The sequence below is a fragment of the Aptenodytes patagonicus genome, chromosome 6 (genome assembly GCF_965638725.1).
Source record: "Aptenodytes patagonicus chromosome 6, bAptPat1.pri.cur, whole genome shotgun sequence".
NCBI lineage: Eukaryota > Metazoa > Chordata > Aves > Sphenisciformes > Spheniscidae > Aptenodytes > Aptenodytes patagonicus.
Window position 1 is genome coordinate 47,240,614 of NC_134954.1, and position 16,208 is coordinate 47,256,821.

Consider the following 16,208-nt stretch of genomic DNA (forward strand, 5'->3'; position numbering starts at 1 on the left):
AAGTTGTTAAAACAAGTGGGGAACATAAGGATAGATCTCCTGCCATATGCTGTCTGCCGGCAGCTGGGGTCTTGGGCAGTTTTGTTTTGTAAACTGGTGTGTTTTAGTGGTGTTGTGTCACTGACAGGTGCTTTCACCCAGCATCTCTGCCCTGGAGCCCACTCAGATGACCTCCCATCATGGTGCTTGCAGCCCTGGGGAGGTGGTGTGAGTGCAGCTGAGTCATGATTTGAGTGAAACCTTATTTTGCCTTCTGTTTTCTCCCTCATTTGGCATAGGGTTAAACTGGACGGGTTTGCATGAAGGGGTTAGTGTGGTTCAATTTAGAGTGGGCATATTTGCACTCTGATCTGCTCAGTGCTCAGCTGCAACTGCTGTCAGCCCATCAGCCCAGGGGCCAGGTGGATGCTTGACACTGACAGGAGGGCTGCAAACTTCTGCCTTGAATGCCTAGCATTATGGTGGCTGGGGCAGGGAAATGGGGTGCATGTCCTGATGGGAAGGATGACCAGAGCAGGGAAGAAAGAAGAGGCTGTGAGAGGTCATTGGCCAAAGGCGTTTTTCACTCAGAGGTTTTGGAGAGCTCTGGGTCCTGGGCAGGGGCTAAGGCACTTAACGGTTCAGAGATATCATTCCTGGCTGCTAGAACAGCTGAATTCAAATTGGCCCAAAGTGGCTACAGGCTAACTATCCCAGCCTTTTTCTCCTGATACAACTGAGACTGTTCTTGGAAATTATTATTTTAATGGTTGATTAATGAGCTGTGAGCTACAGGGGGTAATTAGTCTGCTAATCACCGCGTTCAGCAACCTCACCAGCCGCTCAGATCGCTCTCAATGGCAGCCCTTTTACCTCCATAATGCTAAACTGGCATTAAGGAACACTGTTAACGCTGTGATGCTCCAGTTGAGCTCAGCCTTGCCAAACAGCATTAAGCTATACATACTCTCCTTCACACCATGGGGCTCTTCACTGTAGAGATTGTTTCTGCATTGGGCAGCTTCATTAATTCAGTCATTGCATCTTGGTGTATAATGAGAGGGAAAAGTGCACTGGCTGAAGGTTTCATCCTACTGCCCAGAAGGTTTAAATAAATAACATAAAAATAAAGGATAAAGCCCTCTAGCCCATGTGTTGTGCAGGGCCCCAGCTGAGCCGGTTGGCTGTGTTTGCCAGACTGCCGCTAAACTATGCTGCAGGTGTTCTCTGTCACGGCGACACATGTTTGAACCAGGCGCCCTGTGAAATCCGAAAAAGTGCATTTCCTCTGCTTTGTCAGCACAGCTCCCCTTTGCCTGCAAGGTTTTTCAAAAGCATGAGGGAAATGACTCACCCAGCAGAATGTGGGAATTATCCTGTTTAGCTGCTCTGCTTTATCCTGTCAGAAATGCACGATGAAAAACTCTAGTCACAAGAGACCAAAGGGGCTCCCACATAACTGACAGACACCAACTGTTTGAGAGCACTCAGATCCTGTTATCGAGAGGAGCCTGACCCCTGTGCTGCACCTCCATTTATCATCACTTTAATCCAATTGGAAGTCTTTTCAAAAGTCTCCATGTTCTTTCATCTTTTTCCCACTTTCTCTTACCCCAAATGTTCTCTTCTTTTCTCCTTCTTTTGTTTACTTTTAAACTCCCTGCCGTCACAAATATTTTTTGTTCTTTTAACTTGGAAAAGGATAAATTTTTAGAGATGATCCCAGGCCAAAATCTGTCTGTTAAAGCAGTATAAAGAGAAGATTACTTCACCAGAATCAATGGAGCTAGTCCAGATTTAGCTGTTGAACTGGGCAGAATTCAGCTGGCTAAGTGACTTTTCTTTTTTTCCTTTTTAATCTTCAAAGTGATCCTGAAAGGTGCCAGACAGCAACTGAAAAGAGTTTACTCATATGAGCTAAGGCCCAAATTTCTCCATCTCCTGTTTGTCATTAAGGTAGTAAGTGTTACTCTTCCAGTTATTTTATACTCAGAGTGAGAGATGGTTCTTACCCATGAGATCTAAATCTTTCTTCATGAAGGCATTTAAATGCCTGAGCACTTTTTAAGCACTCAGGGAGATTACTTGTGTGTTTAACTTCCTATATGTGCCTAAATGCATTCTGAATCAGTGTCCAAAACAGGCAGGGAAAAAAATACTATTGTCATTCCTGTTTTATGGGAAGAAGGATGATTCTGAATGATTCTGTCCCTTGAAAATAGAATCTTGCTGTTGATATACTGGCACAGTTCTCCTGACTGTATCGCCTGTCCACAGTGGGACCTTAGTCAGGATCTGGCCATGACGACATGTAAGGCTGTGGCTGTGGAATATATCTTATTTCCGAGTCCCCATTCAGCACAGAGAGAGTCACAGGGGACTGTGGAAGGTGTGGGGGTTCATTCTCCTTTCTGCTGCCCAGCTAGTAGGTGATGCTCACATGGTTGTCCTGTGCCTTGGAGCCAGAAAGAGCCCTAGGATGTCTCTGGGTGCAGCTGTGAGAAGATGAGGAAGAACTGCTGACACCTGCACTCAGAGCAGGAGGCTTGAGGGACTGTAGCACAAGTGCCTGCTAAGTGGGAACTCCTGGGGTACAGATAGGCCCCTGGACTATGGGGCTAAGGTACTGTCTAGTTTTGTGAATACTCTGAAGTAGTTATAATGCAGCATATAGGCTGGAGAAATAGGGAGGAGGCTGGAGTTTTCAAATTATTTTTTATTTTCATTAGGGAAAAAAATTCAGCTGATGAAATTCCTCAGAAATCAGAAACAGAAAGGGCAAGCTTAAGCTCAGAAATTGTGTACTTTGCCTCAAATCTGAAATGAACTAGCTAACCAATGCAAAGGGCTACATGAAACATCTTGGTTTTCATGGTGTCAAACACTAGTCACGCTTTGTCCTTGTATGTACTCTGATATTATCGGGACCCATCAGTGTTTGTGCAGTGTTATTGGAAAGCTGCTGACAATAAAGACATGCCTTCCGAAAACAAAACAAGGACCAAATAGTTTTACCATGTTTTTGTGTCCGTATGTTTTATGCATTTTATCTGAATGATAACTCCTACTGCCAACAAAAAAAAAAAGAAAAGAGTATTCAACAAAAGGTAAGCTGAGGTTTAGGAAGGACTGAGGTCTAATTCTGGCTGTGCTGTGGGGCCAAATTGCCCCTGAAGGCACACTGAAGCTGAGCTGTTTGGCTAGCTCTGGCTTTTCCTAAGCATTCTCGCCTGTCCCTCACCCTTTGGTGCCAGTGAGGGTGGCTGCATTGAGGATCTGTGATGCCTTGGCTATTTGCAATTGCTGGCAGCACCTTTTGCTCTGTGGGTGCATGGTGTGGTTTGGAGTGTCAAGGCACAGGGCCCCTGTCTGTGGGTGAAGATGCAGGAGAGCTGGAGGAAGTGCGGAGCTCTTGGGGCTCACTGCCTTCCTCTGTAGGGAAAGAATTGCATAGGATCAGCTGTGCCATATTTAAAGCGTAATTATTTTGAAGGCTAATTGGGTAAAAACATAAATTCTGGAAAGAACTGTGTTTTTGTGATGATGGAAGAATTCCAAGCATTTCACAGCTTAACCAAGCCATCCTTGAACCACTCTGCCCTTCACTGGTTTTGGAGAATTCTCCTCTCCCTTCCCTTCCCTTCCCTTCCCTTCCCTTCCCTTCCCTTCCCTTCCCTTCCCTTCCCTTCCCTTCCCTTCCCTTCCCTTCCCTTCCCTTCCCTTCCCTTCCCTTCCCTTCCCTTCCCTTCCCTTCCCTTCCCACATTTTCTTCAACTAGAATCGAGAAAACTCTAAGAAAAATATTTGAACCTTCACAAGTTCAGATTGACCCTAAAATCTTCGTGAAAGCCTGGGAAGGACAGAGGTAGGGAACTCTCGCCTTTGGTCTGGAATGTGATTCACGTGAACCAATTGCAGCAACATTTTTGGGTTTCCAGTGGTATCTAGTTCTGGGTTTCTAGTCATTGTTTATCAGCCCTGTCATGTACAATAAACAGACATGAAGTTATTTGGATTCCCCATAAACTTGGGTGGAAGACTTTACATCATTCCCTCAGTTCAGTGTTTGTGTTGGGAAAGAAAAGATGGTGGCAAAAATAAGGCTGAAACACCAAGTACCAACACCAAGTAGGAAATTATGTTGGGGCAAATTGCTAAACGGAGGCTGATGAGAGGAAAAGGAAGTTCACAACCACTCCCACTCATGATTATGGAAAGACTGAACTTTCCTCACTGGTTCCCCTCCTTATCTTTTCCTGGCTGAAACAAAGCTAATCTAAGTATTTTTTGATGTTCAAGCTGTTCAAAAATCAAAAACGTAGGTCCGACTATCCATTGAGCATGAAACAATACCGCAAGTTTTCCAAAGCCATCTGTAGGGGGAGGTATATCTCTGCTAAGCTAGAGCATCCCTACACTCCTCCTTACGCCTCTGATCTCTTGTGTACAGGTCAGGGTCTACTCCTATCTATTTACTTATTTATTTCACAATTTACATCATATAGCTACACTAAAATTCTATCAAGAGTCAATATGTAACACAGGTGAAAAAATAAATTTAAAATCTGTAACAAGGAGTATCTCCAGTCCATTTTTTCAGGTGGGGAAAAAACACAGAGTGCATAAATAGATCATACACTCTCTTAAAAGCAGTAGAGATTGTTTCTGCATTGGGCAGAATTTCACCTTGCAGGGACATTACAATTGTCACTTACATGAGGATATTCTTAGTATATAATAAAAAGGGAAAGCTTGAATTATTTATTCTAGCTGAGTTTAAATTATTTCCATGCAAACTTTTCTGAATGGATAAGACTGAGAATATATTGCCCTTTAAAGTAATGTTAATAGAAATGTATAATTTAGAAGCCCTAAAAACACAAAATTAATGAAAAGTGTCAGGTATCACATGAAACTTAATATTGATCTGACTCTGAAAAGTGGTTAGGTAAAGCTGGAGTCTTGCTCAAGGGATCTGTTCGTTGTTTGCATTTGCTGCCTTTTCTGACAAAAATACCTTGTATTGCTTGATATTCCCATTAGCACTGCAGCATCGGAACAGCCAGGGAAGAGAATTGCCTCCAATTCCTTCCTCTGTGTGACAAGCAGAATATTCTTGCTAGTTCATTGTCGTTTTAGCACCTGCGCAAATCTGCTTCATAAACTGAAGGCAGTGCAGCCTCCTGTGCTTTACTGAGACTGTCACTGGGGCTGTAAAGCTTTTCTTGCTTGCCTGTATGCTAAACAGAACTGAAGGAATCCAGCATGACTCTGATCCCAGCCTCAGTTTGCAGTGCTGGTGGGTTGTGAGGAAATCCACACAATAACTGCTCTACCTAGAAACAGAACAGGTCTCTTAGCCAAAAATAAGCCTGGAGCCCCATGCTGTAACTTTAACAAACACTTCTACAGCTTCCCTTGCTGGGCACATTACAGCTTTTAGAAGGCTTCTTGAGAGACAGAAGGGAATAATTCTCAATAAATAATTCATTTAACAATTATCTTTTTTCCTATTTACAAATAGTTGTGAAATTCTCACATTGATTCATTATTTGAAATTATTTTCCAGTGAGTTCATGGAAAAATACTAAGGTTTCAGATCGTGCCAGTTGGAAATGTTAGAATTAACTGTGCCTTCACACTGTGAAGCATGTAACTAACTGATATAAGTTGAATTGCATAACTTGAGCTATACAAATAATAATGTGTTTAATAACATGCAAATGTTAAGTACAGAACATTTTATTTGGGCAGTCTATGTTAATTCTGTAAGTCACCTAATGAAGCCTGGGAAACATAATCACATACCTTTGGTGACTAACAAGTTATGATTTGGATTTTAGCTGGGATGTAAGAGTTTAGTAATGCCAACACATATTGAAAGCATGGCTGCAGCTGCCAAATATGTGCTTGTAACGACAGTGTAGGATACTTCTGGGACTTCCTGTGCACCTTGGGTTTTCTTTTTTTACTTTTTCTTTTTTTTAATCTAAAGCATTAGGACTGTGCATACTGGTGATATTTTAAGGGAGAACATATTCTCAACCCACCTCTACCTTTAACCAAATTTTTCATCAGGGAATTCATTAGAATTTATGTACACTGGGAGCGATAAAAAAGTTTTATTTTGTGGGGGTTTTCTCATGATCATAACTCAGAAGAATTGCAGAATGTATTTGCTGGTCTATTTAGTAAGGGCATACTTTACCATCAGTGCTCAGGGAGTTTGTAACTTTCATGAAGTCTCATAAGTAGCTCCCAGGGGAGTTGTATAAGGTTTGGTTTTGTTTCTTATTTCAGTGTGAACACAAATGTACCTGAGAATTTATTGAAGTTATAAGAGTCACCTGGATAAACTGGAGAGTTTATTGCAATAAACTATATTTTTCTGCTCATGGTAACCATTTAGATGCTGACCAGTGCTTGCGACCTTTTAAGCTAAGCTGGCACGGTCCCAGTTTCCTCACTAGCTATCAGGCAGGTATTCAAGCTGGAATCTTTTCCATGGTTGTTGTAGACTGACAGCCAATCCCACAAAAACTGTGGGAAGAACTTCAATAGACCATAACTGAGGTTGCCAAAGATGCTGAGTGTCAAGAGCACAATGTTGGTTTCAGTGAAATTTGCACCTGCTTATACCGGATTTGCACTTCTCTCCAGCAAAGAGGCAGTGAATGTGGCTAAGCTTCCAGTCACAGAGCTCTGTGGTATGTTGCTGCTCCTGTCTGCTGGGAAGACGCTATGGGTAGGTCACAATGAGCTGACCAAAACATGAAACAGACATCCCAGCTGCTTTGTAATGGCCGTGATAATTCATGTTAAGGTGAACAACTTACTTGAGATTCAGCCATTTGCTATAACATGTTGTTCCTACAGATTTGCCTCCAGGCTGAGGTAGTGGCAATACAATGTCAGGTACAGGGACTCAGTGCAGGGGGACTCCCTGGGCTTTCAGACTAACCAGCTGCTCCTCTTTTCCTGTTGTCTGTTTCACAGCTGTTGAATCATCAATGTACCTGATAAAACAGAAGCAGGGAAGCTCATTTACCATTTTTTGGGTATGTCTACATATTTGCTTTGCTATCTGAAGTGAGCCACTGGGCTGGAAGACTTCTGCACACATATCCTCTTATCACATCTTTCAGGGGTTATTTCAGCCTATAATACTGTTGTTGCAAACTCTCTCCATTACAGACTGTCTTGAGAGCCTCGAAGTTACCCCACAAGCCTCTGCACGCACACAGCCCAGGCTTGTCTAGCAAGTACCATGCCCTTCTGTGGTCTGCATTACACAGGTGATATCACTATAACAGCTACTACTGTTTACACGTGACTACTATTAAAGAACTATTCAGTGGAGGATCTTGTTCTCTTTACTACTTGTTTTTTTTTATTTTGTCCAACCTGTTCATTTTATATATCAGGGACAGATATATGGAGTTTCCTTCTTAGAGGGCCCTTCTAATACCAAGCCTACAGACTGGGAACTCTTCAGTCTAGAGATGGCTTTCACGCAGCCCACCTGGGAACAGTGTCAGACCTAAATCACTGCAGAGTTGCCTCCTTTCCACGCTATCTCCTATCATTCTCTCTGAAGGAGCCACTGTTATCCAGCTGAGATGATCTATCCTGTGGGATTTGCTTACTGCAATAAGTCTTGAAGAGAAGGAAGTGACTCAGTAGCAGAGCTGTGGTAGTACATTGCTTTTTATGGTATTTGCCTTGTGGTACTCTGAGACCTATTCTGGATTACATGGTGCATAAAATTCAGGCAAGAACCCCTGTCCTCTAGAGGTTTGAGGGTCTGTTGAGGTTTGCACCTGTGCATTCTGCTAGGTGTCGGATGCATTGCTTGTAAAGACATAAAGCTCACTGTTTGACTTCTTTGCTATCCAGAATGACTATTTTTCCTTCAGGTCTCACTCTGTTGAACAAAAGCCCACGGGGCAGGTCATCCTCTTGATCGAGAAGTCTGCTTGAGAATGAAATGGTGGCTGTGAGGCACCTAAAGAAGCTTTTCCGTGTGTCTGTGGAGTGTCAATTCTGAGGTAAAAATAGACAACTGCCAGCACCTGAGCAGGCCAAGGGAATCTCCTGGCTTAATGTAGAGACTGGCATCTGGCCTACTATAAATATTGCCATTGCCCCTGTTTGCCCACCCTGTTTGTAGAGTTTTTCCAGTATTGTCATGGCATCATTCATCCCTCCTTCATTGCAAAGCAGTGGGCACCTGGGCAACTCGTTCCTCAGGAGGCTCCACGGCTGTCACAGAGAAAAGTGGTGCCCCTCTCTCATGACTGTCGTTCTCATGTGCCATGTCTCAGAAACAAGACTCTTGGTATCGTGTGCTGCTGTGTCCCTCCAGACACCGCAGGGCTCTGTCTTAGGTTAGATGCAGTGACGTTTTGTCTATCTCTGCTGCCTCCTTAAGCATCAATTGTTGTATCTGCCCTTTGCTCTCCCCTGCTCTCTCAGCTGATTTATTGAACATATATAAAATTATACATGGTCCTTTTCCAGGTTAAGTAAAGGTGGCCCGTCCACCTAGGTAAAGACCGGCAATTAGTGTCTTTTGGCAGGATAGATGACACATCATGACTCCGAGCCCCTTATCATCCCTACATACTGTCAATACCCTGTTATGTATTTATTCCCACTTCCACCAATTTCTCATTGTCTCTGATGGTTTTAGTGACCACATTGTCTTGCAAGTCCATAGGAGTAGTTTGTTAAAAGGGTCTCTGTTACTCCCTTAAGTCCCACAGACAGCCTAAAAGGACCAGAGCAGGCTCTCATGTCCCTGCTACTTCTCTGTGTTACAACATGCTAGTTTTTTGCAGGTGTGTACATGTTTAAAGAGATCACAGGGCGATGCCTCCTGCTCAGCTCTGAAATACTCTGAAAAACACCACTCTTGGTGTCCCTGTCATATTTTTTCTGACCAACTCTGAACCACAAGATGCATAGAAGTCAGGAGAGGAAACTCATTCTTGTGAGATATCATGTTCCCTTAGCACCTCATGGGTGCCTCTCTACTTTTCACATTTGGGCAGAAATGGAGCATCTCTGATCAAGGCTGAAAGTATGCTATTTTCCTGTCTGTGAAAGTGAGTTTTTTCTGTGTTTGCTTTTTTTTTTTAAAAAACCAGCAAAACCTAACTTATGAGGTGCCTACAGAGGTTTGGGTTAAGGACTCCAGGGCAAAAGCTGAGGCTCTATGAAGGTGTATTATAATGATAGGTTCTCTCTAGCCTTTCAGATTAGGGTGGGAAGGGAAAAGTGCCAGTTGGTGTTTGTAAGTCTAGGTAACAGCACATTGAGGTCATCTTATCCGATTTTCTTACATGTGGTGAAGGAGCAAAGGGAATTCATGGGTACACCTGCTATGAGTATGGTGCTCTAACATGGTCCCATAAAATGAACAACACTATCGGAGTATGATTTATCGCCTCCCTCGCATGCCCAGACAACAAAATGAGAATTTGGGTTTCAAAAAGAAGGTGGTCTCTAAGGACAGTGTTTTGGCACAAGATAAGGCAAGCTCACACTGCCTGATCAGAGACACCAGCCCCTGTGAGAAGGTGCCAAACCACACAGCTGCAGCAAAGGGTGGGAGCCCCATTTCCCTGTTGGTCTGCCTTGGCAAGGTGTTGCTGGTGGCTTTTCTTGTGGGGAGTTAGAGTGCGAGGCACTGTCTTGCGGTTCTGGGCCTGCTTCTCTGCTCCTGAGCTGCTGTTCACTGTGCCACAACCTCTTAGGGCTTTTTTCTGCATTGCTCTGTCTACAGCGATGTCATGTTACGAGATGCACACTTTGTATCTGCTGATGTCAGCAGGAAAAGAAGAGAAGGAAATCGTCTTTTCACTTAAAGTGTTGTAAATCAGCCCAGTAAACCAGACTATACATTATGCTTTTGTTACTGAGAGTTAAATTACAAGGAAATGAATGGTGCATAATAATTCCCCGTGTCACTGAATTCTCCACTTCTCAGCAAAATCGTCTCTCACACAAGCAGGTTTACAGTGCTCGTCCCATCACTGTGGAAGAGGCGCTCTCTAGTGGCTTTTTGTCTGAAAAATTGCTGCTAGGTGATGGCAGAACAGCTCAAAATAGATTCACCTAAATGCAGAGAAGGGTGATTATGACAGGAAGTTGTATTCAGGTAAGTCATGTTATCCCAGTCCAAGATTTGTTTTGGTAAAATAATATATTCCCCAAAAGACTAAGGGGTTCTTTTGTATTTATTGAAGGCGTTATTAGTTAAACTGTGAGCTCATGTTTATCACGTTCGCAGCCTTATTCCAACAAGGATAAAATGGTAACCAATAATTTCATTTTGAAAAATAATGTTTATTTCAGTTCCCAATTGCATTTGGTGATCAGCACTTCTAGGGCTGTGCTTTCTTCAGCTGGGTTTGGTGGCTGAAGACTGCAGAGCGAATGTGCACTGCTGGTTGCCCGCTAGAGATTTAACAACTGAGTTTGAATAGATCACTAAAACAAAGCTTGGAAACAGACAAAAACAGGTCCACATTTACATACCTCAGGTGGCCATTTCTGCATGCAACATGTGTACAAGAATGTGTACAGCTAGGTATAACTAATCCTGTCTTTCATGCCAGATTTACAGATACCTATAGCTACCATTGTCAAAAGGAATCTTAAAAAAAAGAAGAATCCAACCATCTGGGACTGTCCCAGGGGTATGGGAGCTAAGAAAGGGGGATCCTTCATGTACAAGTCATTCTTTCAGATAGGAGGGGCACCCAGGAAAAGGATTTTGTTTGCAGCATTGCCACCCTTTCCCATACCGCTTCATGCCCCTGCAGAACCAGGCTCTGTGCATCTTAGGGAGGGATGTGTCAGCAGGGGAAGGTGAGGCAGAGGCAGGGAGGCATGCATGTCACATCTTTTCAGTCTCCTAAGCTTGAGTTTAGAAGGTGTCTGCACATTCAGGAAACCTTTTTCAGATATTGGTCCTGTGGGGAGGATGACAACAAAGAGAGACGGAGGGAAGGGTTTACCTGGAAACAAAGGCTGGTACAGAAGTTCTGAGGCTTTGAAGGGATGGTCCTTGTCCCTTAGGAGTCCCTTGGGATCTGCTAGTTTTAGGCAGTAAGCCTTACAGCCTACTGTGCCAGGAGAGTTCAATTATGGGCTTGACATATTGTGTTTTGGGCAAGATGTCCTGCTGCAGGATGATGGTATGAAGGATATGAGCTGGTTTGTGGTTGCTAACACAGGGTACTATTTGCTCAGCCCCTCTGAATTCAACAGGATCACAACACTTGCAGGCTGAGAAAAGCTCTACTAGGGATACATAACTTGCAGGCTGAGTCAACAAGAGCACAATCTCTCTTCCGTCTGCTGGCCCGCCTCAGTTTCAGTTTCTAAACGGATGCTAAAAAATTACGTTACTTCACAGCTCTTTTGTGGAACATGGTGGCTGTGTTGTAATTTGACTTTTGGAGCTGTGGGCTTGAGAATGCATCTCCAAGAATGCACTGTTCTTCCACACTCAGAAAACTCAATGTCCATGTCATGCACGTATGAGCATGTGATTCTAGCTGTGTGGTCAACAAGTTGATATCTTTAGAGACAACAAGACAGGCTCAAAAGCTACCACACCTTCATTTTGGCAAAACATTTTAGGACCTCGACTCACAAACACAAGACTGATGCAGTTACTGGTTCCAAATGGTCCTCAGCCCCACTCCTGGGTGGTAGTGCTGCTGTCTGTGGAACTGCATGTGAAACAACTCCTGCAATGCTCAGTTTTGTAGCTCAGTGTTAATAACAAGATGTTACCTGTGTGTTCAGGACATGAGATGTACACTGCAGCACTTCAGGTGCAGTTTCATTTCTATAGTTCAGCTGTCCCTGTCAAGGGGGAGGAAGCCTCCAGGGGATATGCAAGGCAGCTCTGAAGGGCTGCTATTCTTCAGGTTTAATCCAGTCCTTCCATGAGTCAACACCCTTCACTTTGTGCTGTCTGTCTATTGGAGTGTCCAGCCAGTAAGAGCACAGGAAGATGTAATCAGCGTACTTTGTTGTCTAAGTACCTATTGTTTCCATTTTGCAAAAATGTACACATTGATAATGTGAGGAAATGAGAGATTAAAGGATGGTGATGTATGAAGAATTGATTATCTGAGCTTCTAAGCAGAGTGAGAGATGGCTCTTCATTTGAAAACCTTTTTTCCCCTCTAATAAACACTGTAAGACATCATTTTGTATTAAAAACTAATGTATGTGTCTCTCTTTTTTAAGGGTAAGAAAAGAAAGAAAGAAAATGCTTTGTTTCTCAGAGGCACCATATGTACCACATGCTGCAGTTGCTATGGTAATTATTCACATTTTATTGAATAGCACTGCGAGGGGTTATACAGAAATGAATCTGACTGGCCAAAGTGCTTTTTAGAATGAATATGTCCAGTTATTTATAAAAGCCTCCATGAAGCACTCAAAGAAAATACATATGTGAGGGAGAGGGAGGGAGGGAAGAAGAGGAGAGGGGAAAACTTTTATAAAGCCGAGACCAACACAGTGACACAACTTCTTTTTCCCTCAATGGGAGATGGCATTCCATGAGCCTTTTTGCAGAAGAAAAACTAGCAAACTAACTTGTATTTACTTAAGTTATTAAGTTAAGTTGTTAGCAGACAAAATGTGGAGTGATTTCTGCACAAAAATACTAGTGGGGAGCCAAGCTTGAGGTTCCACTAGGACTTAAAGGGTTAACTTTGATTTGCCAGACTTGGCTATGTTTGTACTTTTCTTGTCCCTGGTTGGGTCAGACAAAGGGACCTCTCTTTTTAGTTCTTCTGTGCTTTAAGGCTGGCTTTTCAAGGGGAGCACTCGCCTCCTGAGTTGACTGAAATCCTGAGAGAGTGAATCACCTGTGAGATAACAGCTTCCAAAGTTTCAGACATGGCCAAAGCTGATATGGCTTGAGGTCACAGCCTAAATGTGATCTACAACTGAACAACCCTACTTTGGTGTTTCTCTGAAACATAACATTGCAGTTAATGGAGCTATCCATGCAAGAAATATTCCTAGGCAATGTAAATAAATTAACCGGAATTAATTTAGCTAATTAATTTGATTGCTGTAAATTGATAAAATTTTACCAAACGCATAAATCATGTCTGCATATTTTCTGTAAGGAGGTGATTAAGTGTGCCTTGATGTCAGAGGCATAGATAAAGCTCAAGACCTTATTGTACTTAAATCTAGAGAAATGTACTCTTCCAGTGACACAAGTGAAATGATGTCCTCGGACTGCCTGTAGCTAAAGGGATGTCTGTGTAGATTGGCATTTGAAGTGACCGAATTTTGTAGACTTGGAAAGGACATAATGAGGAAGGCCACTTACAGATCTATAGATACTAAATTTCTAATGAATTTTGGCAGCACAGCTTCTGGGCAATTACCATCCACTAGAACTCTGCCTTGGTTTGCCAGACCTCTGGAGAGTCACCAGTGCTTTGGGGGTTTATGTCAGAGGAGTACTTTGTGGGATCAGGCCCCTGTGTCAGAGTGCTGCAGACGGGGTGAAGGTTAGCTGGAGATTTAAACAGTGTTAAAGCAAGGCTATTGACTTAGCAAGCTTTGCTGGTGCAGGGTCATCTTTTAGTGCTGTGCTTGGACAGCTCCTATTATAGTGGGGCTGTGATGTGCAACTGCGTTCTGGAGGGGATGAGGCTTGTATCTCTTCAGTAAGCAACATGGTTGATGTAAGAATGTGTTTGCTAGTTAAACTTGCAGGTGGCACGAAGCACGGAGGGCCTGTGGGCACATTGCTCAGCAGGAAGAGAATTCAAAAAGATATTTCCAGTTTGGAAATCTGATCTGAAAAACAGCAGAATGAAATTCTGTAAGAACAAGGTACAAATATCTGTATCTTATTAGGAGTAATCTGTTGCAAAAACGTCAGATGGAGAACAAAGAAATAGATAGAAACTTTGCCAGGATTCAAAATATGATGGTGTTACAACAAAAGCAGAAGTGCTAGCATATATATATATATATATATATATATATATATAAAATTGTCTATAAATTAGGGACAACACTTTTTTTCTGTATTTAGTACTTGAACTAAGTATCCAATTTGGGGCACTGTAATTCAAGGTATGGATTGCCTGGCTGGGGAGCAGAGATGACTGACAGCAACCATCAGAAATTCAGAAAACATGGCTGGTGAAGACAGACTGAAGGATTTAAGGTTGTTCAGTCTACCAGAAGATGCTTAGGGGAGATATGATAAATCTACAAGCAGGAAGAAGCTTGCTTCAAAGAAAAGGGAATAATCTATTTTCCTTGCCCATAAATAGAGATGAAGAGAAGCAATGGGCTTAAATGGAGCATGAGATTTAAGTCATGATTAGGAGAACCTTTTGCATTGTAAGGCTAGTGGAAGACAGGATAAAGCCAGAGGCTCCTGTCTGTGAGGCATGGAACAGGTAGAGATTCTCCTGTTCTAGGAGGAGGAGGTAAACGAGGTCATCGTCAGAGGTCTTCATGCTCCACTTCCCATGATTATAAATAAATCCTCATAAATCCATAACACATAATGTAATATGTATAATGACTCACAATTCTTATTAATTGAAATTGCAAATTTGCACCAGGACTGGGCTTTTGGTTCAAATTCTTTATGGACTGTGCTTCTTCTTGAAAGAGTCTCTCAAGGAAGTAAAAAAAATGCCAACAGACTGCGTAAAGTGGAGCATGGGGAAAAGTAGAGAAGAATTCCCTAAGAAACAATGTATGCCAAACAGAAGGAGTCCAGCTGGGTTGGCTTAATTTGAGAATAATTGTAGGGACACTCTCCCCTCCAGAGAGAAGGTTGTCTTCTAACTGAACATGCATACGAATGACATTGAATTCAACTACCTTGTCAATGTTAGGGTAAGCCTCTTTGCTTGGGATAGAGGCTCTGCACAGGCTGTGAGAGAGGAGGCTGGGTATAGAGAGCCGCCATTGCCCCATGTCTGGTAGCCCAGTTTTTCAGGTGAGAAGAAAGGGTGCCTGAAGTGTAAAGGAACAGGACTCCCAGGGTTGCTCTGCACTCTGCAACCTGCTCTGTGCTAGGATACACTTGGCCTGCTCAGGCAAAACAATGGGGGTGAATGCCCAGGAGGAATATCTCTCTTTCTCTTCCCACTGCAATGTTTTCTCATAAGCGTAGGCCATGGTTTGCCCCCGAGTCTTAGCTTCGTCCACATGAAGCAGTTGGCCTAGCCTGGGACTTGGTTTGGTTGCATAGCAGTGTCCAGATGCGGCACCCAGCTAAGGGGGGATGGAGGTGGACGCCCACTGTGAGGTCTCCCAGGGAGCAGATGTCATCTTATGCCACTGAGTGGACTCTGCTGGTATCAGGGAAATTGCTTTAACAAGCTGTCCTCAGGGGTGTCTCAACACCGAGGACTGTTCTGGCTCAAGTGTTTGTGCTTCGTTGAGATTGGATTTCACAGTTGTTTTCTCCCTCTGTTCAGAGCTTCCTCTTTGTGCTACAGAGGAGATGTGTTTTGTCTGAGCATGGGATTTGGTCTGCCACCTTTGGAGAGCCATCTTCCAAGCAGATGGAAGTGAGATTCAGCAAGCAACCCCTGCAGCCAGAGACAGAGATGCTTTTTTAGCTGGCAAGGGGGGAGCTTCTTTTGCCTGCAAGTCTGTGTCCATCTCCTCACCAACTCCCACTAATTATGTCAGCTTGTCTTTCACCCAACTTCCACCCGCTCCTTTTCAATGCCCACATCTGTGACTACCAATTAACACAACAGCAAGTCGGCACACCACTACCAGGCAGCCCCCTGTAGCCATAATGGCATTCAAATACTGTTTTGACCTGAATGAATTCTCTTTGTTGGACAGTTACAGCCTTATGGAGGCTATAATTACAATGGTAGCCTTAGTTCTGCAGATATAATTTAGCAGTGATGTACTGAGAACAAACAGAATTACAAGGCAGTCCGTATGCCCAAATATTCACCACTTAGATCATTTAAAAATCTTTAAGAAATCGTTACAGCTGAAGCTGAAATGTACAGTGTGTGATTACATGCTCGCTGCTAACAGCAAAGCTTGTCACTTGCTATGGGAAGCAGGCAGCACAAGAGCAGAATTTATTTTTGAGCAGCATGTGACATAAATAGCAATCTTTGGGGGGTTCGCCATTAAAACCATCACCAGAGACTCAGCTGCAATCTGAAGGACTTGGTGAA